The following is a 24,355-nucleotide window of genomic DNA, read 5'->3' on the forward strand; positions in this document are numbered from 1 at the left end:
CCTAAAATCTCCCAGGTGACATACCACCACTCTGGCCTCCCAGGCCCCTCCCCCAGGATCCTAGTGATTTCTACTTTCCAACAAATAAAGGCATACTGCCTGTCATAGCATGGGATCTTCAGGACGCTGTTTCAGTGCTATGGCTGTGTCCCTTTTGATTGGTCAGTGTCCATGCTCTACAGGGTTTTAAATATCTCAAATCTCACTTCTGATTATATTCTACAGAATCAGAATGTATAATTTAGAAGTGGAGAAACTGAGATACAGTCTTATAAATCCTTTTCCTTTCTCATAACTGGTAGGCAAAACTGACCCTTGTAAGCACAGGATAGAAGAAGTCCTGACGGGGTATTTTCTGACCACCTGTTAATTTCCAGACACTGTATTGTTCCTCTGTTTCCCCTTTCTGTGCCCACCATTAATTCAATAAGATTCCCTTCGTTGGGCAACAACAATTGTCCTTTTTGTGAAAGGACACTTCACAAAAGCCACTTCACAGGCTTTAGGAGCACTTGTACTGTATGACAGTTATTTGTTTACTTGTCTGCCTTGCCTATTAGACTGTGAGTCCTTGAAGTCAGAAGCAGTGTTTAGTTACCTGTGCATAATCAGATTCTAACATAGTGGCAGGCACACAGTTGATGCTTCATAGGTATTTCTAAGCATCAATTATTCAATGGATTAATATATCTGAAATGTTTAGCATGCATGTTTATTGTCTTATTCTATCTCTTCTAAAAATAATGTTCTTCTAATAATTCTTTTAATAATCGACGTTACTATCTCTCCTGTGATCCTCTACATTTTAAGGGAGACTCCTAGAGATACAAAGCCTCAAACTGAAAGACTCAATTTCAAGCAATAATACAGGCCAGTGGTGGAAAAGGAGGCCTTTGCATAAACCATCAAAATTAACCATATCCTCCACAAAAAGAATTACTGGTGATTTGAATCTAATTCCAAAACTCTACATTCTCAAACAGCATAATCTTTCTCATTCCTGACTTCATGGGAAAAGGACTTTCTATTATTACCCAAGATATGTATGGCCTTGGAATTAATGTTCCATTGAGACTGTCAGTATCCATCACAGTTTCAAGGACTGAAGCTTGTCCATTTGCTCACGAACCTTCAATTAAAAGAATAAAATAGCACTCTTCCTTCCTTAAAACCAAGCAATCAATCCAAATACACAGGATCTGCTCACTTTGAAGCCAATCTTGTCTACATGGCAAACACTAAAAAAGGTGGAGGAAAGAAAAAAGTTAGTCATAGAATCACAAGAATCATCTGATATTTTTCTTAAAAACAAATATTTTAAAAATGATATGCCTATCTCTGCCCTTACCACTATTCCATCTCTATAATTTAAAAGCAAGTACAATGGGAAAGAGAAACAAAAAGATAAATCAGAACAGATGAACAGAGAAAATTGCTGATTCCCAAGAAGCAAGGAAGGGTACAGTGTAAACCCAAAGCTTTTCTTAATATGGAAGTAAATGTTTAAACCCTGCTTTCTTGAATTAATGACTAAGAAAATCAGGTCTGTCCTGATGTATGACAGGACATGGTCTTGGGGACAATTTCTGTCATGGGTCTTAACTCACAGCTCGTTGACAACAGGGTACTGAAGGCTATTCAGAGTCAATACTTATTTAGTTACGCCAGGGAGAGTAGAGCGATTTTGATAAAGAGCATTTCACAGATTGACAATATTAAAACTCTTTTTAAACTCTCTTAAATATTTCTGTCCTTTCTCTTTTTCATAGGATGCATATGTCATTCATAAATACCTGCTGTAGATATAAGAACAAATTGATGAAAATCAGGTATTCTGGAATACCCAACCACAGCCAGGTAGTGAGGGCCTGAACAACTGCAGGTTAGTTTTTAAAAACCAATTTCCCTAGAGTTGTTTCTCTTAAATCTGTTATTAAGTTGCTTTCCCCCTTAAAGAATCTTTAAACATGGACCCACATATTGAATAAAATTATGTATTGTCCTAAAGTGATATATTTACTATGTGAAATCTTCTCAAAATATGTCATGTGGAACTGCATTTCAATTGAGAAAAAGATTATCAGTGTACTTCTAATTTCCCTGTAGATACTAAGTGAGAGTTCAATTAGCAAAAGATTGAATCTATGTTTATATTTATTCACATATATATGAATAATATTTTTTGTTTGGACATTTGCAACAAAACTGGAGGGCAAGCCTAGGGTATTTAGGTGGCCTTCCTAAAATTCACTCTCAGACAGAGACAGCTGGTACTCACCATAATCCACATTGTTCTCTTACTCCTGGGCACACAGCTAGAATACATTTTGCAGTCTCCAATGCAGCTACATGTAATGATGTGACTGACTTCAGATCAAAAGAATGTGAACAAAAGAGATGTGCACACTTCTAGGCCTTGTTTATAAAATCCTACCTCATGTGATTCTCTCTCTATTCTCCTATGTACTGCCTGAATGGATAAGAGTCCAAGGAATGAGGAAAGATACAGCCGCAAGATGGAAGGAGCCCAGCTTCTGGAAGGTATGGCACAAGCACTTAGCAAACTGCAAGAATTTATAGAAGCAAGAAATAAGATTTTATTATTATATGTCCCTGATATTTTGGAGATTGTTAGAGCAACCCAAATTATCACAACTAAAATAAGTTTGTCTACTTTTTTTCTTTCATAAAGAGTAGAGTTCAGATGGCCAAGAAGCACATGAAAAGATGCTCAACATCACTAATTATTAGAGAAATGCAAATCAAAACTACAATGAGGTATCACCTCACACTGGTCAGAATGGCCATCATCAAAAAATCTACAAACAGTAAATGCTGGAGAGAGTGTGGAGAGAAGGGAACCCTCTTGTGCTGTTAGTGGGAATGTAAATTGATACAACCACTATGGAGAACAGTATGGAGGTTCCTTAAAAAACTAAAAACAGAATTACCACATGACCCAGCAATCCCACTACTGGGCATATACCCAGAGAAAACCATAATTCAGAAAGACACATGTGGGCTTCCCTAGTGGCGCAGTGGTTGAGAGTCCGCCTGCTGATGCAGGGGACACGGGTTCGTGCCCCGGTCTGGGAAGATCCCACATGCCGCGGAGCAGCTGGGCCCGTGAGCCATGGCCGCTGAGCCTGTGTGTCCAGAGCCTGTGCTCCGCAATGGGAGAGGCCACAACAGTGAAAGGCCCACGTACCACAAAAAAAAAAAAAAAAAAAAAGACACATGTACTGCAACGTTCATTGCAGCACTCTTTACAATAGCCAGGACATGGTAGCAACCTAAATGTCTATCAACAGAGGAATGGATAAAGAAGATGTGGTACATATATACAATGGAATAGTACTCAGCCATAAAAAGGAATGAAATTGGGTCATTTGTAGGGATGTGGATGGACCTAGAGTCTGTCATACAGAGTGAAGTAAGTCAGAAGGAGAAAAATATCATATATCAACACATATATGTGGAATCTAGAAAAATGGTATAGATGATCTTATTGGCAAAGCAGAAATACAGACACAGACATAGAGAACAAATGTATGGACAGCAAGGGGTGGTGGGGATGAATCGGGAGATGGGGATTGACATATATACACTATTGATACTATGTGTAAAATAGATAACTAATGAGAACCTACTATAAAGCACAGGAAACTGTACTCAATGCTCTGCAGTGACCTAAATGGGAAGGAGATCCAAAAAAGAGGGGATATATGTATACGTATAGCTGATTCCCTTTGCTGTACAGTAGAAACTAACATAACATTGTAAAGCAACTATACTCCAATAAAAATTTTTTAAAAAAGAGTAGAATGGTACATCATTTTAAAGATTTCAATGAGTTATTTTCAGAAACTTCTATTTTTTGAATTCTGCTCCAGTTTTTATAAATCTGAGTTCCAAATTTTCATTAGTTCTTCACAATCGGACTGCCATCCAAGAATATACAAATCTTAGTTTTATATGAGTAAGGGCTAAATGGTAAGGGAAGAGAGAAATGGAAAGAGTCTAAAAATCTCTCTAAAGGAGATAATTATTTGAAAGCCAGTCCAAAGAGACAGGTTCTTTCAGGAGCCAGTTGTAATGATGTCCTTTGTGAAGAACATTGACAGAGGTACACTCTCATAAGGGCAAAGAAGATTAAGAACCAACGTGAAACATATTAGAGCAAACAAAGAGACAAACGGTAATTTTTGAAAACAGTTATATTCAAGATTTAATATGCTGTGACTGCTTTTGCAGAGGCAATTGAAGCCAAAGTCCAGCTCAAGGGACATTAGATTGCTGATTCAAAGAAGCATACCGTGGGCTTCCCTGGTGGCGCAGTGGTTGAGAGTCCGCCTGCCGATGCAGGGGACACGGGTTCGTGCCCCGGTCCAGGAGGATCCCACATGCCGCGGAGCGGCTGGGCCCGTGAGCCATGGCCGCTGGACCTGCGTGTCCGGAACCTGTGCTCCGCCACGGGAGAGGCCACAACAGTGAGAGGCCCACGTACCTCAAAGAAGCATGCTGTAAAGAATTAAAATGCTCTTGGTTAACCTCCCCTAACTGACTCTCTCCACCCTCAGCATCCTCTTTTGTCCTTAGCTGAAGGTGGTATTTGAGGGCTTTGGCCATTCTGCTGAGTTACTCAGTTTTCCTGGGTCTCTCCTATGTATACATGTTATTAAACTTTTGTTTGAGTTTCTTTTGTCAAAAAAAAATTAAAGTGCTATGGACAAAGCAATAAATGATTTCAAAATAATGGCTCCAAATTAAGTATGCTGAGGAAATTAAAAGTCTGTTGAATGTCTGGAATTATTTTGGTCAATCCCTAAATCAGAATGCAGAACCTCAGATTATATGCAATTCCATTGTTTAATCATGTTAGATGCAGTGAAATTTAAAATAATGTGACAAAATCCAGAATTTAGAGATTTAAAAATAACAGAAAAACCTGGGAGTTCCCTAGTGTCTAGTGGTTAGGATTTGGTGCTTTCACTGCCATGGCCCAGGTTTAATCTCTGGTCGGGGAACTGAGATCCCACAAGATGAATGGCCAAAAAAAAACAAAAATAAAAAAACCCCAGAAAAACCTATAATTGTGTTCTTCAATGGAGTGTAATAAAGGAAAAACTCTTACTTATTCCTAATGTCTCTGAATCCTTAGAACTACCCCCTAGCCCTTTGCTTTCATAGGTCAGTAGTTACCAGTGAGTGAGCATATGTGCCATGACCCTTAATAAGTTACAACATGAAACTCTGAAATGCAGGTTGTTTTGCAATTGAGCTGTTTCTTGCATGGGCATTTTTTAATGTTTAATGGCAGCGACTTAATCATAGGAGTCCCAGATAGCATGGAGACAAATGAGGCATGCAGAGAAGATTTGCTACAAATGTTTAAATTATTGCAATTATAGAAAGTTTTAGCAATATTAAGACCATATTTCATTCATTCTAAAACATTTTCCCATATTATTAACATTTCTGAAATCAGGATCTTTTACAGTAGATGGCATCTTATAATTTCTGTCAAACAGGGACTGGTTGTTATCTAAAAACCTTTTACTGAAATCTTGCCAACTTCAAAATTGGCAAAATGATTGTCCATGACTTGGAAGAAAATACTTGTCGTGATACTGGAACACCGTTTTAAGCAACGCTATAATACCAACGTTCTTGATGACAGAAAAGATATGTATGGAAAAAAAAGATAGTGATAATTCTGAATTTAAAAGTGACTCAGATGGATTGGACTTTGAATAAAAAGACTTTGAGGAGTATAATAAATGTATTTTGTTCATATTTTCTTTTTACATGAATGCCCAAAAGCAATTTAAAAAATGTGTAAATGAGTTTATAATAGCTTTTTTAATAAGTATAAAATCAAAATTCTAAGCAGAAAGAGAGTACTATGTCACAACTTAGTTAGAATATTTTTCTTTCTTGGTAGAATATAAGGTGTATCTTCCAACAGAAAGAATCTTTGAATCATTGAAATCTGAAAAGAGAGCTACTTTTTCAGTATAATAAACCAAGTTAGCTCATTGGCTAGTATATTTTTGATTAAAGTTTTTTAGGAAGTTTTAAATTCACATTGAATTTATATATACATGATGTTACTAGAACATAATGAGACTGAACAACACTAAAACTAGTCTAATTACTTAATAGTATTAATAAATCTCTATCTGTATTGATTCATTTTATTTAATTTTATGCATAAAGGTTAATTACCAATTTTTTGTGATTATGTCATGTGTGTATAATCATAAAGCAATCAAATTTCAACATGTTCTGCTTGACTGGTGGGCACTGAAACATCAACAGTTTTAACCTTACAAATTCATTTGCAAAATGACACTCATTTCCCTAGCTGCAGTTAAAACAGCAAAATTTAACATTTGTCCAAATCTCTGAGCAAACTGAACTCAGCACAGGATCATTTTTTTCCTTGAATATCCACAATAGAGGTTTGATGAGCTATATTATTACCATATGTAATAAACAGTTGAGAAAGCACTTCTTGAAAAAATAATATAAAAGATAACATTTGAGTTTTAGTGGCAAGAATTTGAGATTTTTTAATACCAGAAATGGTCAGTATATGGAATAAGTAGTTCATGCAAAAACATTTTAATAAGTTTAGGATATTCATAAAATAATCCCATAAATGGGGTGCATGTGTTAGAGTCACTATTGGGCAAATTAAAAATCATCTGGCTGTTTTACAAAACCAACTAAAATGAGGTGGAAAGTTATGTTTATAACCAAGGGGAAGAATTATCTAAGATTAGAACTCATGTTCAACTTGGAAAAAATGTCAAGCTGACTTTAAACACTGACTAAAATTAAATATTTTTCTACATGCTATTTTTCTATGATCTGTATGGAAATAAACACAGCAGCTCTGAAGAACAACTGCACATTATTCTACAGTCTTCAATCTATACTAAGAATTTAATAACAGTAGTCTTCAAATGTCCTTTCTGTCAGTGGTGTATTTCCCTAAATGGAACCTCTCTGATAGGTGCTTTATGTTACTCCTCCTTCCATTTCAAGATGTTATCACTGTTCTCAGAAAAGGGTCCTCAGACTGAGCTCTTCTCTACTATCCATAAATGCAATAGAGCTGGGCACCTGATTGACCAAATAAAAACATGCAATATGGCTGACATTCTGAACACAGTCAGAGGTGAAGCCACACGCTATTACACTTTTGTTGTTGTTGTCCATGTTTCCATACCTTTCATCGTGGGAGATAATGCATCTAAATACTGCCGAGAAAGTGTTTCCTTCTATACTCTATAACACGACACATTTAAACACAGAGACACATTTAAAACTATTTTTAAGAAGTATTTTAGTAAACAGATCTGTAATTGGTACCTTTGCATTGGCCAGTAATCAGATAAACACACACTAATATTGCTTTATAATTATGTATATGCCCCAATCTTATTTTTTCTACTTTCCAAATATGAATTCTTTCCTACCTGTCATTTTATTTACAATGGTATGTTAAAAAAAAAAAAAGAGGGTGCAGGGTGAGGAGAAAGCTCAAATGGCTTCAGTTATAGCATGAGAACAAAAATAAAATAAAGCTATTATTGAAAAACGTCTATGGAAAACAAGCCTTCTCTTGAACTGAGTCTTAAAAAAGCCATGAAGAGAAAATTGTCTATTGCATTCCCATGGTAATAATAAGTAATTTACTAAATATAGAATGTCCCTTCACAGATACTTTTAAGGGTTCTAAGGAACTCAAAAAGAAAATTGTTACTCTAATTAATTTGTTTAGGACACATTCCTTCTTAATATAACTTGGCTATTTCTGCCTTACCATGTTTGTGACATATGGCATCACAGAAAGCAAAGCACAGAGTAAATTCAGGGTCACTGCATAACTAACCACATTGCTGGATGCCCTTTCAATGAAATGGGTTAAAGGAGAAAATGGCCATGTTTTTAAATGGTACACTTCACTTCAAGATGACAACTCAAATGTCAACAAATGAAATATTTATGTGAGCTCAGATCTTAAATTTCAAATGAAGAAAGATGAATTCACCCTAAAAACATGCCATCCCAGGGAAAAAATTTTTTTTCATTATGCTTCCAAATAAGCCACATCAAGAATCATAGCAAAGCTTACAAACCTAAAAAAAGAAAAAGAAAAAAAAAGCCTGACAGAGCCAAGGCAAGAGTCACTGATCTACAGGGATTTTCTCCTGAGATTTCTTTTCAGGATAATAAATTCATGAGAACTTGTTTTCTTCTATTAAGACAGTGTCACGTCTTTGGAAAGCTTTCACATCTCCCTCAATAGTTAGTGATTCTAAGAAAATTTATTGAATAGAATTCTTTTTTATTCCATAATGCCACCACATCTATTTTCATTTCTAAGATGGTGGTGGATGCCAATGGTTTTACATTCAACTCTCATACAGGAGGGTAAACTTCTATAGATGGTAAATTTATCACAAGAGAGTACCTCTAATGGTAGCTATCTCAGGCCAGGCTGCTTATCCATGGAGAAGACAGTTTTAAGCGAAGAAGCTTCTCAGCACCTTTCAATCTGTACATTTTAGATGGTGTCTGCATGATCAGGCAGTTCTTTGCAGAAGTACCTCAAAAACACATGTACACACAATCTTGCTTTGCATTTGTATGACCTGGACTATACACATAAGGCCTATGTAAACTGGAGTATGATGGCAGGGAAAGAAAATGGCCCAAACTGCTTTTCTTTACTTTCTAATTGTGCTCAATATCAAAGTCTGTAATAGAAGAGAGATCTTCTGCATTTTTTTCTGCATGAGGTTTTTATTCTTGAATGTAAAAGCTATCAGTGGAACACAGAGAGAACGTTCAAAAATAGACCGAAGTACATATGAGAATTTAGTATATGACTACAGTCTCCAAACAGAGAGAAAAAGATTGATTATTTAACAAAGGATGTTAGCATAAATGGCTATCCAATTAAAAGAAAACAAAGGCAGACCCCTACTTCATATCACTGACAAAAATAAATCTCATATAAATTGAAGCTTTTAAAGGAAAATTAAAATAAGTAATAGAAGAAAAATTAGGGCAGTCATTCTAACCTTGGGATAGGGGAGACCTTTCTAAACAACATAAGAAATCAGGATCATATGAAGAAGAAGAATTTACGTAAAGATTAAAAATATTGAGGCATAACAAAGATGTGACTAACACAGGGCTTTCTGTGGTACCATAATATCTTAGTGGTAGGAGGGAAGAAGACACAAAATGCATTGTCTTCTACCCTCATCTTTCCATGCTGACATCTGCTGAGAAGCAGATCATCATACCTCACTATAGCCCCATGCTCTGTGGGGTTGCACTGCTACTCACAGAGGACAGCAAGGTCATGTCAGGTCTGACTGACTCAGCTTCAAGTACTTCCATAAAATCTAAATGTGATAGGCAGAATAATGGCCCCCACAAACAAAATTAGGATGTCTATATCCTAATCCCTGGAACCTGTGAATATGTTATCTTACATAGCAAAAAGAAATTTGCAAATATGATTATGTCCTGAATTTTAAAAACTGAGATATAATTTACAATCCATCAAAATTTACCACTTTAAAGTATACAATTCAGTGTTTTTACTATATTCACAGACTTGTGTATCCATCACCACAATCAATTTTGGAACATTTTCATTATCCTCCCCCCAAATTTCATATCCAACAGCAGTCACTATCCATTTCCCTCCAACTCTCTGAGTCCTGGGAAACCATTAATCTACTTTCTGTATCTATGGATTTACCTATACTAGACTTACATATAAGTGGAATAATACATTATGTAGTCTTTTTTGACTGACATTTTCATGTAGCATAAAGTTTTCAGTGTTCATCCATATTGTAGCATGTATCACTTCATTCCTTTTTATTGCCAAATAATATTCCATTGTTTGGTTATGCTATACTTTATTTAACCATTTATCAGTTGATGGACATTTGGGCTGTCTCCAGTTTATGGCTATAATGACTAATGCTGTTATGAACATTCATGAACAAATTTTTTGTGTGTGTTTTTTTTTTTTTTTTTTTTGCGGTATGCGGGCCTCTCACTGTTGTGGCCTCTCCCATTGTGGAGCACAGGCTCCGGACGCGCAGGCCCAGTGGCCATGGCTCACGGGCCCAGCCGCTCCGCGGCATGTGGGATCTTCCCAGACCGGGGCATGAACCCGCGTCCCCTGCATCGGCAGGCCGACTCCCAACCACTGTGCCACCAGGGAAGCCTCATGAACAAATTTTTGTATGACATGTTCTCATTTCTCTGAGGTCTGGCCTAGGTGTAGATTTTCTGGGTCAGATGGTAACTCTATGTTTATGCCAAACTGTTTTCCAAAGAGGCTACACCATTTTATATTACCACCAGCGATGCATGAGGATTCCAAATTCTCCACATCCTCACCAACACTTGCTATTACCTGTCTTCTAGGTTATAGCCAACCTACTGGGTGTGAAATGGTATCTCATTGTGATTTTGATATGCGATCTCCAAATGGTTAATGATGTTGAGCATCTTTCCATGTGCTTATTGGCCATTTATATATTTTCTCTAGAGTAATATCTATTCAGATCCTGTGTCCATTTTTAAGTGGTCGTTTGTCATTTTACTGTTGAGTGGCAAGCATTTTTTATATATTCTGGATGTAAGTCCCTTGTCAGGTATATGATATGCAAATATTTTCTCCCATTCTGGGTTGTCTTTTCACATTACTGATGGGTCCTTTGAGGCACAAAAGTCTTATATTTTGGTGAAGTGCATTTTACCTGTTTTTCTTTTGTCACTTGTGATTTTGATTGTATCTAAGAAGGCTTTAACTAACCCCACGTCATGAAGATTTACTCCCATGTTTTCTTCAAATAGCTATATAATTTTAGCTCTTACACTTAGGTCCATGATCCACTAGGAGTAATTTGTTTTGTACAAGAAAGGTGTTCAAATTCATTCTTTTGCATATATATATATATGTGTGTATATATATATATATATCCAGTTGTCCATTTGTTGAAAAGACTACTCTTTCCCTATTGAATTGTCTTGGCACCCTTGTTGAAAGTCCAATGAGTTACATCTATATATTAAGAAAGTGCTTTCAATGATACATTGCTAAATGAGGGAAACAAGTTACAGAGTAATGTGCATAGTGTGGTCTTATTTTAACAAAAATCAAACATAACTTTATATGTGTGGTATATATTTATACTTGTATTTATATGTATGCCTGGGTATGCCTTATTTGTAGTTTCTTGGAGATGCATTTTGCAGTCCTGCTTCCTGGCTGTTGTTTCATTCTCTTCAAAGGTCCTAAAGTCCCATGATGCACTGATCATAGTCAATGCAGCTCCTGTTTGCACAATTGATAGTTACTTCTTCCCAGCTGTAGCAATGTTTATATTGCCCTTTGCAATGTCAAAGGGCTTCCACCCATGTCTAAAATCCTGCTGAATTTACAATCTGGCCTCTCATACATTTCCTTTTGTGTACTCTCTTGCCTCCAGCCAATGAAAATCTTCATTTTCACAAATTATAAGATATTCTTCTTTAGTACTCTTGCTGTACTTCTGGCCAAATCACTTGCATGCTTTTTATCAGGCACTGTGGGTCTAAACTTTTCACCTTGACATAAATTAACAGCAGAAAGAAAGATCATGTTGGGATAAATAAACAGGTTAAAAAACTTAAAAAGGAAAAGAATTGGCTCAGTGGCCATGATACAAGCCAGAAAAAGCATGGGATGGAACACTGATATTTACAGGCCTAGAGCTACAGAGCAATATGGAACAGTTAACTCTGATGGCTATAATCCTTTGATCATGCTCTCTGGATTTCGCTGGATGATGAACCGTAAGAAAAATATATTTATTGTGCTTTTTTTGGTACTGCAATGGATCTATTTATCTGGGTGCTAAACTATTTTGGGAAACGACCAACTTAATAAACCATTCAAAGGGGAACATATTAGTCTGGAAATTGCAAACTTCTTAACGATTAACTAACTCATATTAGCCCTTCAGTAAGCCATTTAACTCTTTGTAAATGGCCCTTATAATACCCACATAGCTAAGTAATCAGTAATCATCTTTTGGTAAGTCACACACATAATACCCAACCCATGTGTGCATAAACTAAGATTATATATATTGATTAGCTCTCCCTTACACCAAAACGTACTCTTTCCACATTAAATATTTCCTATTAGAAATAAACCAACTTATAACCTATGGATGATTTTGTAATACCTATCCTCCATCGCTGAGTATTTCACAGGAATTTAGTTATATTTACAAAGTAATATTCTGCTACTGTTCAGTCATGTTTCCTCAAAATAACATTGTGAGGTGGTTGTCTAAAAGAAAAAAAAAATGTTCAAGTAAATTTCCCATTGTCTCTCTCTCTCTCTCTCTCTCTCTCTCTTTCTCACACACACATGCACACACACACACACACACACACACACACACAATTCTGCATTAGAACTTAGTATCTAGGGTACAAATTATTCATTATAAAAATCACCAAGTGTCAGACTTCCCTGGTGGCGCAGTGGTTAAGAATCCACCTGCCAATGCAGGGGACATGGGTTCGAGCCCTGGTCCGGGAAGATCCCACATGCCGTGGAGCAGCTAAGCCCGTGCGCCACAACTTCTGAGCCTGCGCTCTGGAGCCCGCGTGCCACAACTACTGAAGCTCGCGTGCCTAGAGCCCATGCTCTGTAACAAGAGAAGCCACCGCAGTGAGAAGCCTGCGTGCTGCAGGAAAGAGTAGCCCCGCTCGTCACAACTAGAGAAAGCCCACAAGCAGCAACGAAGAAACAACGCAGCCAGTAATTAATTAATTAATTTAAAAAAATTTTTTTAAAACTCACCAAGTGTCCCAATTTATAACATATCAAATTAAAAGAACAAAAGCCAGATCTATAAAGAAGATAGTTTCACCTGCTTAACATTCACTAAATATTGTTTGCTTGTCATCAGCAAGTCTCCTAAGCGGATTTCAACAAAACTGCTTGGTCTGATTCAACCCCCAAATTTACTTAACATGTATTAGGTGACAGGAAACACAAAAGCAAAGATATGATCTCTACTGTCAAGTTTATTTGGGAGACAGACATGCACACACTGAGAACTGGGTCAGAGGGGTGATCAGGGTGATATGGAACCAAAAGGTAGGAGGTCATTTATTCAGTCTAGGTAAGGACAAGGTATAGGGGGGAGGGGAGAGAGTCATGACAGACTACTAGAATAGATAGCATTTAAGCTAGATCTTACCTCTCCAGATGAGTATGATTTCACCAGGAAGAAAATAAAGGAAAGGACATTTCAAGCAAAGAGGACTATAAGTGAAAAAAATAAAAATTAATATAGGTATTTATAATAAATATAAAATTAGATAGTATATTCATAGAATCCTAAGTAGAGAGCCAGTATGTATTTATAAAAAAGTTATGCTGAAAAAGATGGTAAAGCTCTTCTGGGAAGCGTTCAATTCATCGTTAGAAAAAACATCAGTGTGTTCCTGTGTGATGTATTTCTGACCTGTCCTTATGTACCAATGGAATTGGCAAAGGGCAGAAATGAGGCAGAGAGCAAAACTAAAGCAGGAGGCAACCTCTGGATACACTGAGTGCACTGAGTGATGGGATCAAGACAACCCAGTGAGTGACCCTGGTAGGAGGCCTGTAGAAGAAATGGCGGGCGGGGTGGGGGGAACATATAAATTAGAGAAAGCAAAATAGAACTTAGCGGTTCATGGAGGATAACATAAGCAGTCCTTTGGCCACTTGCTCTCCTAAAAATAGAAGCATCACCAGAGACATTTGGCAAGATGCCAACGACCCTGGAGCTCAGAACTCAGGGAAGAATTCTTCAGTTAGAAATGCTTGAAGTCAAAGGTGAATGACTCTGTTTTAATGAGAGGCAACATGATTTAGTGTTCAAGAGTTTAGGCTCAGGCCACCACTTTCTGTTGGACTTTCAACAAGCCATTTAATCTCTATTTACCTTGGTTTATTCATTTCTAGAATTGGGAAATAATAGTGTCTACCTCATAGAACTGTTATATAGATTAGAAAGGTAATATATGTAAAGTACTCAGAACAACCAGGATCCAGGCAGAGAAGCCAAACCCTGGGAATCTGTTTTCAAGTATGTTGGATGTGCTGAAAGATTAAACAGGGGAACATGAAGCAATCCAGAAATTAACAAGTACAGGAAGTCTCTCTACCCCATAGGACTGGAAAGCAAAGGGAGGAGGTAGTTTTAACGGTGCCTAAGAGCTGGAAGAAGACGGAACCATGAGAAAGACATAGCCATTTCCGGAGATCCTACTGGAAACATAAAGATGAGGATATACCCTGTCTCCAGTCCTCCAACCTTCCGCCAGTGCTTATTTTCTGAAATGTGCTAGAAGCCAGTTGGTAAGGGAGTCCAGAAAATATAGTTATCTGGGAAAGGGGAAGGGCTGGAAATAGGTCTGATGCCAAGTAGGCAAATGATTGGAAGGCCTCTCAATAAATGTTAGCAGCTATTACTATATTTTATGTTTGATCTGGGATACAGCAATCACTTTGCTTCCCTCTACCCAGGAAATGGTGATTCTGGGCTGATTCTAAATTCTTCTGTGAGAAGATTGCAGTTATAGCTATAAATAAAATCTGAAATTCAGAATAAAAGTCAACTCCAGAGGAATCAGACAGTAGCTGACATCATGAGATCAGCCATAGAGTACATAGAGAGGGTAAAGAAGATCTGAAGATGGAGCATTAGGAAACACTGACATTTAAAAGGGTACAAATCAGTAATGGAGTATAATCTGTAAAAATACTGAATCACTATGCTATACATCTGAAACTAATATAATATTATAAATCAACTGTACTTCAATTTTGTAAAAAGCATCCAAATTGAAAAAGAAGTAAAATTGTATCCATTTGCAGATGACATGGTATTATATATGTAGAAAACCCTAAAGACTCCACACACACACAAAAAACCTGCTAGAACTAATAAACAAATACAGTAAATTTGCAGGACTCAAAAGTATACAAAAAAGCAGTTGTGTTTCTATGAACTATCAGAAAAAGAAATTAAGAAAACAATCCCATTTACAAATACCATCAAAAAGAATAAATACTTAAGAATAAATTTCAACAAGGAGGTGAAAAATCTGTGCACTGAAGATTATAAGACATTGCTGAAAGAAACTGAAGAAGGCACAAATAAATGGAAAGATATTCCATATTCATGGACTGGAAGAATAAGTTCTGGAGATCTAATGTACAACATGCTGATTATAGTTAGTAATACTGTATTATATACTTGAAGTTGCTAACAGGGTAGATTTTAAATTGTTCTCACCACAAAAAAGAAGTGGTAATTATGTGATGTGATGCAGGTGTTAGCTAATGGTATGGTGGTAATCATTCTGCAATATATGAGTGTATCAAATCAAAACACTGTATACCTTAAACATACAGAATGTTATATGTCAATTATATCTCAATAAAGCTGGAAAAAAATAAATAAAAGGAGGATCTTTTTCTGTCATCCCTTCCTGAACTCCTATTACACTTATAGTTGAACCTGAACAGTTTTACTGTCTCTAATATTTTCAGATATACTAATTTTTGTGTTCCCAGATTTCAGCCTTGATTACTGGGATTGGCTCTTATATTTATTTTACAGTCGTCACCTCCCCAGTGTGCCCAACACACATTTAGCAGTCAGTGAATAATTTAGGAGTGATTTTAGGAACCTCTAAAGAAGGAAATAACAGTTTCTCTTGGCAACTCAACAACAGACCTAGAAATCCCTGAGTTATCCAACTACTCTCCCCTTTCCCTCCAACTCTGAAGTTAAAACAATCTCTGCTTTCTTCTTCCTAACCCACTGGACTGACTTAGCTCTCGTTATTCCCCTGTGCAGGTAATCAGACTGAGGATTAGGGCTAGGTGGGATGAAGCAGAACTAGGCAAGACTGAACAACTATACACCTTAACTTCATCCTTACTTGCTCAAATTTAGCCAGCCCCACTTCCAACCTGACTGTATCTACTCCTGTGATTACCAGTCACTGCCTATATACTTCAACTGTCAGGAAAGCCATATTTACAGAAATTCAGCCTAACATTCCAATGTCTCCATCTAGAAATGGCCATGGGATATGGATTATAGACTAGGTTTCAAATTCTATTTCTGTCACTTACTAGCTGAGTGACTGTATATTAATTCCTAGGGATGCTATAATAAAATACCATAAACTTGGAGGTTTAAAACAACAGAAATTCATTATCTCACAGTTCTGGAGGCTAGAAGTCTAAAATCAGAATGTCAGCAGGCCCATGCTCCCTTTGAAGTCTGTAGGGGAATCATTCCTTGCCTCTGCCTAGCTTCTGGTGCTCTAACTGGTCTACCTGCTAAACTGTCTTCTGTACATGTGGATATGCCTGCCTCCACCACACACACACACATACCGTGCTATCCTGCTCCCTCCTCTACCACTGTCAGGACTAACATGCTGCTCCAATCTCTTTTCTCTCAGCAGATGTTCAGATAAACACAGGACAGAATGCATCAGATCATCCCAATGCACTGAGCCTTGCCCAAGCCCTCAGTGCTGTGACTCAAGTCCATTTCCTTAGTATTAAATATATTACAAGGTAATATTTAAATTTGACTGAGCTCACTACCATTTTTTTTTTCCTTTGAAGAATATACTGAAAGCAACGGCCTTCCCTCCAGATGGAAAATAATTCAGTGGGCAGCACCACTGTGTCCAGCCTCTTTTTCACACCCTCATTTCTCACTCATTCCTCTAATTCACTGAAGCTCAAGGCTAAGGAGAGGAAGCATTCTTTCCTCTAGACAGGCAAGTGTATAGTTCAGCTCACTTTCTGTTTCTATGTTAAAACAAGATCAAGGGTTACTGGAGGCGAGGATTTTCTGTTCATGTGCAGCAATAGCACCTTCCAGTTTTTAATAAATCTAAAACAATCTTGTTTTCTTTCTATAATTAGGATGTAAGCCAGTCCCTGTCAGGCTGACTCACTCAGCTCCCCATGCACTGTGACTAGAGTGTCACTGTTCCAGAATTGCGGTACGGAGTGCTTTTGTCTGGGTCTGTGGCATAAATAGAACAAAGGAAAAGATTTTCCTGAGAGAAAACCTTGAAAGCCAAGAAATGATAACCTTTTCTCACACTGAGGGCTGGGGGTAGGGGTGAGGGAATAGTAAAACAAACCCATGTCCTTCCTCTGGCTTTCCTGTCTTCAAAGGGAGTCAGGGCCCACATGACTTCCTTCCCAGGCACTGGCTGACAATGTTAAAATTGCCCAGCAAGTTCCCCATACCATAAGACAGTTAGCCAGGTTGTTAGTTTACTTCTCTAGAAGACAAATATCCTAACCTAGTACCTCTTTCCTCCAGTATTCATGTACAAGGAAACGTGTAAAGAGTTTAGAGAACTTAAAGAGCCATTTGCGTATCCTCTAGGGTTACTCCTCATTTGACAAGAGGCAGCCTTGGAAAGAGAAGCATCTTTCTGTCAGGAAGTAGGGCACACAGGAAATAGTCACTCTCCCCTATGTATTAAGTGGGTGCCGCACTTTCCTCCTTTCTCCTCTGAAGCCTTCCCTAATGAACCTTAAATGCTCTTGTCACTTAACTATTGGCATCCCTTAGCTAATAAGTGACATAGTCATATAGTCACCTCTATTAGTTTGTACTTAAGTCTCTATTCTGCTTCCTCTGTGAGCACTTTGCTTTCCTGTTGCAGGTCTTATTTAGTACCCTCAGTCTTGTAGCATAGCTCAGGATATATAAGCCTGTGTCTCTCACTTCCATTCCTTAATCCTTTAACATAAGGGATTCTGTGCACCACTCACCCCCCTGCTAAGGCCTTGCATTCTTGCTCAAAAATGCTTGTTGAATGAAAAATTAACAGGTGCTTTTATAGGCCTTTTTCATTTATATGTCCATAAATTCTTGATCGACACTGCAATTTCTTTAGAAACACCTATTCCCAGTATGCCGCTCTCTTCTTCCCATCTACCAACACACCCATAAACACACACACACACACATTCACACTTTGTAGTTTAAGCAAAACTAGCAACCAGTTAATAAATATTTCGATGTGTATTGGGTTGGCCAGAAAGTTCATTCGGTTTTAAGTAAAAATAAAAGACACATGTTTCATTTTCACCAAGAACTTTGGGTATTCATTAACCAAAGGAACTTTTTGGCCAACCCAATATTATCTTTCTGATCTATGCGCATATATGCATTTAAAGAATGAAGAAAGCAAGAACAACAACGACAACAAAAATCAAGCAGCCAAGAAGACAAAACCTACTATCTTATTCCTGGGATTCCAGGAAGCGATCTTAATATTACCGTCATATAAAAGTAAATGAGTACAAATAAATACTCTAATCAGGTCCTTAATTAAATCCAGCCTGCACAGGTATTCTTTAAAAAATATTTATTGAATGCCTACTATGAACCACACGGTACTCTAGGAGCTGGGGATAAAGACCTTGTTCCGAGTCCTTTCCCTGGGATCTGACCTCTGAAGCCCGAGCCTCAGCTCCCAGCCCCCACCCTCCCCGGGGGGTGAGCAGACAAGCCTCTCAGGTTATCCTGTCATACCAAAGTACTACTTTGTGCCAGCTGATCTTGTAGAATATGAAAAAAGAAACCCTGGTAGTCAGAAGCGATTTCCTAGCAACTGTGGCCGTGATGGAAAACTGTTTCTCTGGGGACAAGCCCTTTATGTCATCGCAAAACTCCTGGCTGATGAATTAATTAGTCCTGAAGACATTGATCCTGTTCAGCATTATGTCCCACTACAGAATCAACGTAATGTGAGCATGAGGTTTTCCAATCAGGGCCCACTGGAAAATGATTTGGTTGTTTATGTAGCGCTCATAGCAGAAAGCCAACGCCTTCAAGTTTTCCTCAACACATATGGTATTCAGACTCAAACTCCTCAACAGGTAGAACCCATTCAGATCTGGGCCCAGAAGGAGCTTGTGAAAGCTTATTTCCATCTGGGGATCAATGAAAAATCAGGACTCTGCGGAAGGCCAGATAGGCCCATTGGCTGCCTCGGTACATCAAAGATTTATCGCATTCTAGGAAAGACTGTGGTTTGTTACCCTATCATCTTTGACCTAAGTGATTTCTACATGTCTCAAGATGTTTTACTTCTGATAGATGACATAAAGAATGCACTACAGTTTATTAAGCAATACTGGAAAATGCATGGACATCCACTTTTCCTTGTTCTCATCCGGGAAGACAATATAAGAGGTAGCCGATTCAATCCCTTATTAGATATGCTGGCAGCTTTTAAGAAAGGAGTGGTTGGAGGAGTCAAAGTTCACGTTGATCGTCTACAGACACTAATATCTGGAGCTGTGGTAGAACAACTTGACTTCTTACGAATAGTGACACAGAAGAGCTTCCAGAATTTAAGAGTTCTGAGGAACTAGAAGTTCCCAAACATTCAAAAGTCAAACGACAAAGCAGCACCTCCAATGCTCCTGAACAAGAACAGCAGCCAGATGTCACCATTACTGAATGGAAAAACAAACCCACCCATGAAATTCTTCAAAAACTGAATGACTGTAGTTGTCTGGCAAGCCAAGCCATCATGCTGGGTATACTGCTCAAAAGAGAAGGGCCCAACTTATCACAAAGGAAGGTACCGTCTCTGATCACAATGAGAGAGTCTATAGAAGAGCTGGCAGCAAAAAACGTTGGTTGGTGGTGCGCCATACAACAAGTCTTTTAAGTAAACTAGTGGACAGCCTGGCCCCATCCATTACTAATGTTTTAGTGCAGGGCAAACAGGTAACTCTGGGTGCCTTTGGACATGAAGAAGAGGTTATCTCAATCCTTTGTCTCCAAGAGTGATTAAGAACATCATCTATTACAAGTGTAATACCCATGATGAGAGGGAGTCGGTCATTCAGCAAGAACTGGTCATTCACATTGGCTGGATCATCTCCAATAACCCGGAGTTATCCCGTGGCATGCTGAAAATACGAATTGGGTGGATAATCCATGCTATGGGGTATGAACTACAGATCCGTGGTGGAAACAAGCCAGCCAGAGACTTATATCAGATGTCACCTAGTGAAGTGAAACAGCTTCTCTTGGGTATTCTGCAGCCTCAACGGAATGGAAGATGTTGGCTGAACAGGTGTCAGATCGATGGGTCTTTGAATAGAACTCCCCCTGAGTTCTATGACTGAGTGTGGCAGATCCTGGAGCGCACACCCGATGGAATCATTGTAGCCGGAAGGCATTTGCCCCAGCAACCAACCCTGTCAGATATGACCATGTATGAGATGAATTTCTCTTTCCTCGTTGAAGACATGTTGGGAAATATTCACCAGCCAAAATACAGACAGATAGTTGTGGAGTTACTAATGGTTGTATCCATTGTACTGGAAAGAAACCCTGAGCTAGAATTTCAAGACAAAGTAGATCTAGACAAACCGGCGAAAGAAGCATTTCATGAATTTCAAAAAGATGAGAGTCTACTAAAAGAAGCTGAAAAACAAGATGACATGACTTCCTTTCACAGTACTCGCCCCCTGGGAAAAAGAGGAACATGCAGCTATTTGACAAAGGTCGTGATGAATTTGCTGCTGGCAGGAGGAGTCAAGCCAAGCAATGATGACCCATGTCTGGTTAGCTAGTGAGGAAGGTGTTAAGAGACTCTGTTGAGGCAGGTTTTCCAGAAGTGCGTTAAGTTTGTGTTGAAGCTTAATCAAGGCAGCCATTAATGTGTGGGCTGATCATGCTGGTGAGTAGTTGCCACACCCTTGGCAGAGTTATTGGACCTCTTGCATGCCATAAGCAATCTGATGGTAAGAACTGCTTATAATCAAGTGAAAGTAAGTTCTCATGATTATGCCCACTACAATAATAATCTTTACTGAACAATAGTAATTGTTTATGAATTGAAAGTTCACCACTGCATGTTTTATGATTACACAGATCATCAAAATGGGTCTTTGCACTTTGGACTAAATTCCCACCTTACTGCCAATTAAATGAGTTTTCCAACTAATTATGCATACTAGGAATGAAAATATATTGAAAGAATGGTAAATTTTTTTAAGTGGCATTATAATGCTAGAAAAAGATACCAGTATGCATCATAAAAGCAAAATCAGCCAGTTGATATTTTGATTCTCAAACTGCATTATTGATAATATTTTAGTATACAGAGCTGTTGTACAATTTTTGCCTTGTAAACATGATTGTGGTTTTGTATCGGTGCTGACTGTACTGGTTGAACTAAAGTAATAAATCTATGCCTGATCAAAAACAAAAGACCTTGTATCTTGGAAGCTCATATTCTATAATGGGTGGGAACAGACAACAAACAATATATACATACAAGAGGTCAGGTAGAGTCAGTGTATAAAGGGAAACACAACAGTTCAGGGGATAGAAGGAGGAGCATAGAGGGAAAGCTTTGATTTTTCATAGAAACTTGTTATTAAATTTAATTTTCGATAAATACACACCTTTCTCTCACCCTTATCCACTCTGGAGAGGAACAGAAATCCTCCCATCCCCTACATGTGGGGACTTCCATGTATAATGCCTGAGATGTGAGGATGGCATACAAAAATACTGTTTACAAAGGGGAAGAAGAAGCTATCTATTGCTACCTTCACCTTCAGACACCCTCCCCAGGCCCCTTTTGCTCCTTTAGAAAAAGCCCCTGGGAATCCATTTGAGTGTAGAAAAGCCTTTCCTCTAGAGAGGCATTCAAACCCCAACGTAGAATAAAAGGCTCTGAGATTAATTGAGGAAGAGCGAGAATGGCTAGCCAGTCAGATCCTAGCGGGGGAGGGGATTTACACCTCCATTACCCTGAGGTCAGCTTGAATAAAGTGAAAGCTGAGCCATGTAGATATATGGCAGAAGGGCATTTTAGGAAGAAGAAAGAACAAATGTAGAGTCCCTTAGAGGGGGAGTGTTTAGCACATTTGAGCAAGAGCAATGGAGCCAGCATGGTTGAAGAGGAGTGAGAAATGGAAAGAGAGAAAGGGGAACCAGATGGCACAGGGCCTTACGAAGTGAATGACCCTTTAGAAACTGGCATTAATTTTATCTCTCTGAAAAAGGGGAAGGCTTGAAATAAAGTAAAACCAAAGGAGGACGGGAGGTGAGAAGAAAGAGAGAGGAAAAAATCCTAAGACTACATGCAAGTAGCTTTGCTTCTTTGTTGTTAATGGATGTGCTAAATTAATTTCAGGAAGGAACTTGTTAAAGTCTCTCTGCTCATCTCTCTTACAGCCGCCTTCCTCTCTAACCCTGATGTCAATGTCTAACTTCTGATGTCTTCATCTACAGCCATAACTATTTACAAGCCCCAATGACTGGTTTCCCTCTCTATTCTATCCCATTTCAACACAACCACATTGCTGTCACAGCAATCTTCCTAAAATCGGTAACTTATCATGTTTTTCTCATCTGAGTCTTCCTTTTAAGTTTCCTTCTCTAACCCAAGTACCCCACACTCTATACCAAACTGCAGTCCCCACTCTAGATTTAGTTGTTATTCCCAGAACACACCAGGCACTTTCACACTTTTATCCATACTTCACCTGGAGTACTCCTCCCAATACCTCTCATTCTATACATCCACTCCAATCATCCTACCTCTGTAAACCTTTGACAACATCCCCATGTGTATTCCATCGCCATGGAAGAATTCATCATTTCCTCCCATATGCTTGCATGATACTTTACATATGTCACAACTGTAGCTCTTATCACATTTTATCAGAATGTGGTTATTAGATGGCTCTCTTCCTTGCAGAATGTGAGTTCTTTTAAGGTCAGGAACACCATACTCTTCATTTTTATATCCCAGATACTTAGCAGAGTAACATATTTTAATACTTTTTTTTTTTTTTGCAGTACGCGGGCCTCTCACTGCTGTGGCCTCTCCCATTGCGGAGCACAGCCTCCGGACATGCAGGCTCAGCGGCCATGGCTCACGGGCCCAGCTGCTCCACGGCATGTGGGATCTTCCCGGACCGGGGCACGAACCCGCGTCCCCTGCATCGGCAGGCGGACTCTCAACCACTGCGCCACCAGGGAAGCCCACATTTTAAAAGATGTTTAATAACTATTTCTTGGATTAAAAACTAGAAATAATAGGAAATGACATGAAAATGGGGAAAGTCTCAAAGCAGAATTAGAAAACATGAGAAATCAAGATGGTAAAGAGATTTGCAAAGTCAGCAGAAAGAAAAAAACATCACAAAAGATTAAAGCAAGAACAAAACTTTTATCTTCTTTAATCACTTCATTTGATAAGGGGTAGGATTGGGATTCAGAGTGCTCAAGCAGCAAATACGCAGAAGACCTTGAACTCAAGTCTCATTGTTTGGTCCACAGTTCCTAGAGAACAACACAAACCACAGACACAAAGCACCTGTAGATTGTCCTGCTCACCTGCAGACTATGCCTCTCTGAGATGGAAAAAGTTTGAAGCACTTTTAATGCACCATCAAGTTCTTTTAAAGCATTTTAATTTTACTTTTATTTACTTAAAAACTTTTTTCATATGACAGTTTTACTCCCCTGCATCTACTCTGTATATGTATATTGGTATACCACTTCATGGTTTATGAAGCAGTAACCTATCATTTCACCAGGTTCTCACAACAGTCCTTTGCGTTTTTGGTTTCAATTAGTTATTTTTCCCTTCACTATTCCACTGCTTCCTATAACTATAAAAGGTCACTTAAGATATCAAATAGGCAGCTGAAAATACCGTCTGCACTTCTATAGTTTAATACAGATGCACTGAAGACGGGACATCAGGAGCACTGGGTTCTGATGCTGCTCTGCCAACCTTGAGCTGTCACTTAACCTTCTGTGCCTCAGTTTATGCATCCAGAATTCAGGAAGGCTTGACCAGATCACTGGTTTCCAAATCTGGCTAGGCATCAAAACTATATGTAGGCCTTAATCTTCTAGATCCTCTTCCCAGAACATCTCAGGGGATGAGGACCAGAAATCTGTATTTTAAACGCTCTCCAGGTGATTCTGATGAGCGGTCACGTCGGGGAATCTCCAAACCAGATGATGTCTCAAGTCCCTGATTGCTCTAAAACTATGAATAAACCATTTTTCTCTTTTGCATCCATTGCTTTTTGTGCAAATCAGTCTTTAGACCCAGACACGGGGTTCCTCTCTGTGGACTGGAGAAAACAGACTTAAGATGGTAAGACTAGCAAGACCTCAGAATTAATGGCTTTGACTATATCCTGGCCAAC

General features: G+C 38.5%; 1 long non-coding RNA gene and 1 pseudogene across 3 annotated transcripts in view; one reads left to right on the top strand and one right to left on the bottom strand.

Annotated features, from left to right (window-relative positions):
• Positions 1-21,084, top strand: part of LOC111162809 (phosphorylase b kinase regulatory subunit beta pseudogene) — a 48,449-nt pseudogene extending 27,365 nt beyond the window's left edge.
• LOC149749523 (uncharacterized) overlaps positions 1-24,355 on the bottom strand; it is a 414,530-nt gene that overhangs the window by 178,606 nt on the left and 211,569 nt on the right. The window lies entirely within an intron of this gene.

This window comes from Delphinapterus leucas, chromosome 3 (genome assembly GCF_059928025.1).
Source record: "Delphinapterus leucas isolate spDelLeu-1000000601 "Yukka" chromosome 3, BTC_Dleu_Yukka2, whole genome shotgun sequence".
In the NCBI taxonomy this organism is placed as follows: Eukaryota; Metazoa; Chordata; class Mammalia; order Artiodactyla; family Monodontidae; genus Delphinapterus; species Delphinapterus leucas.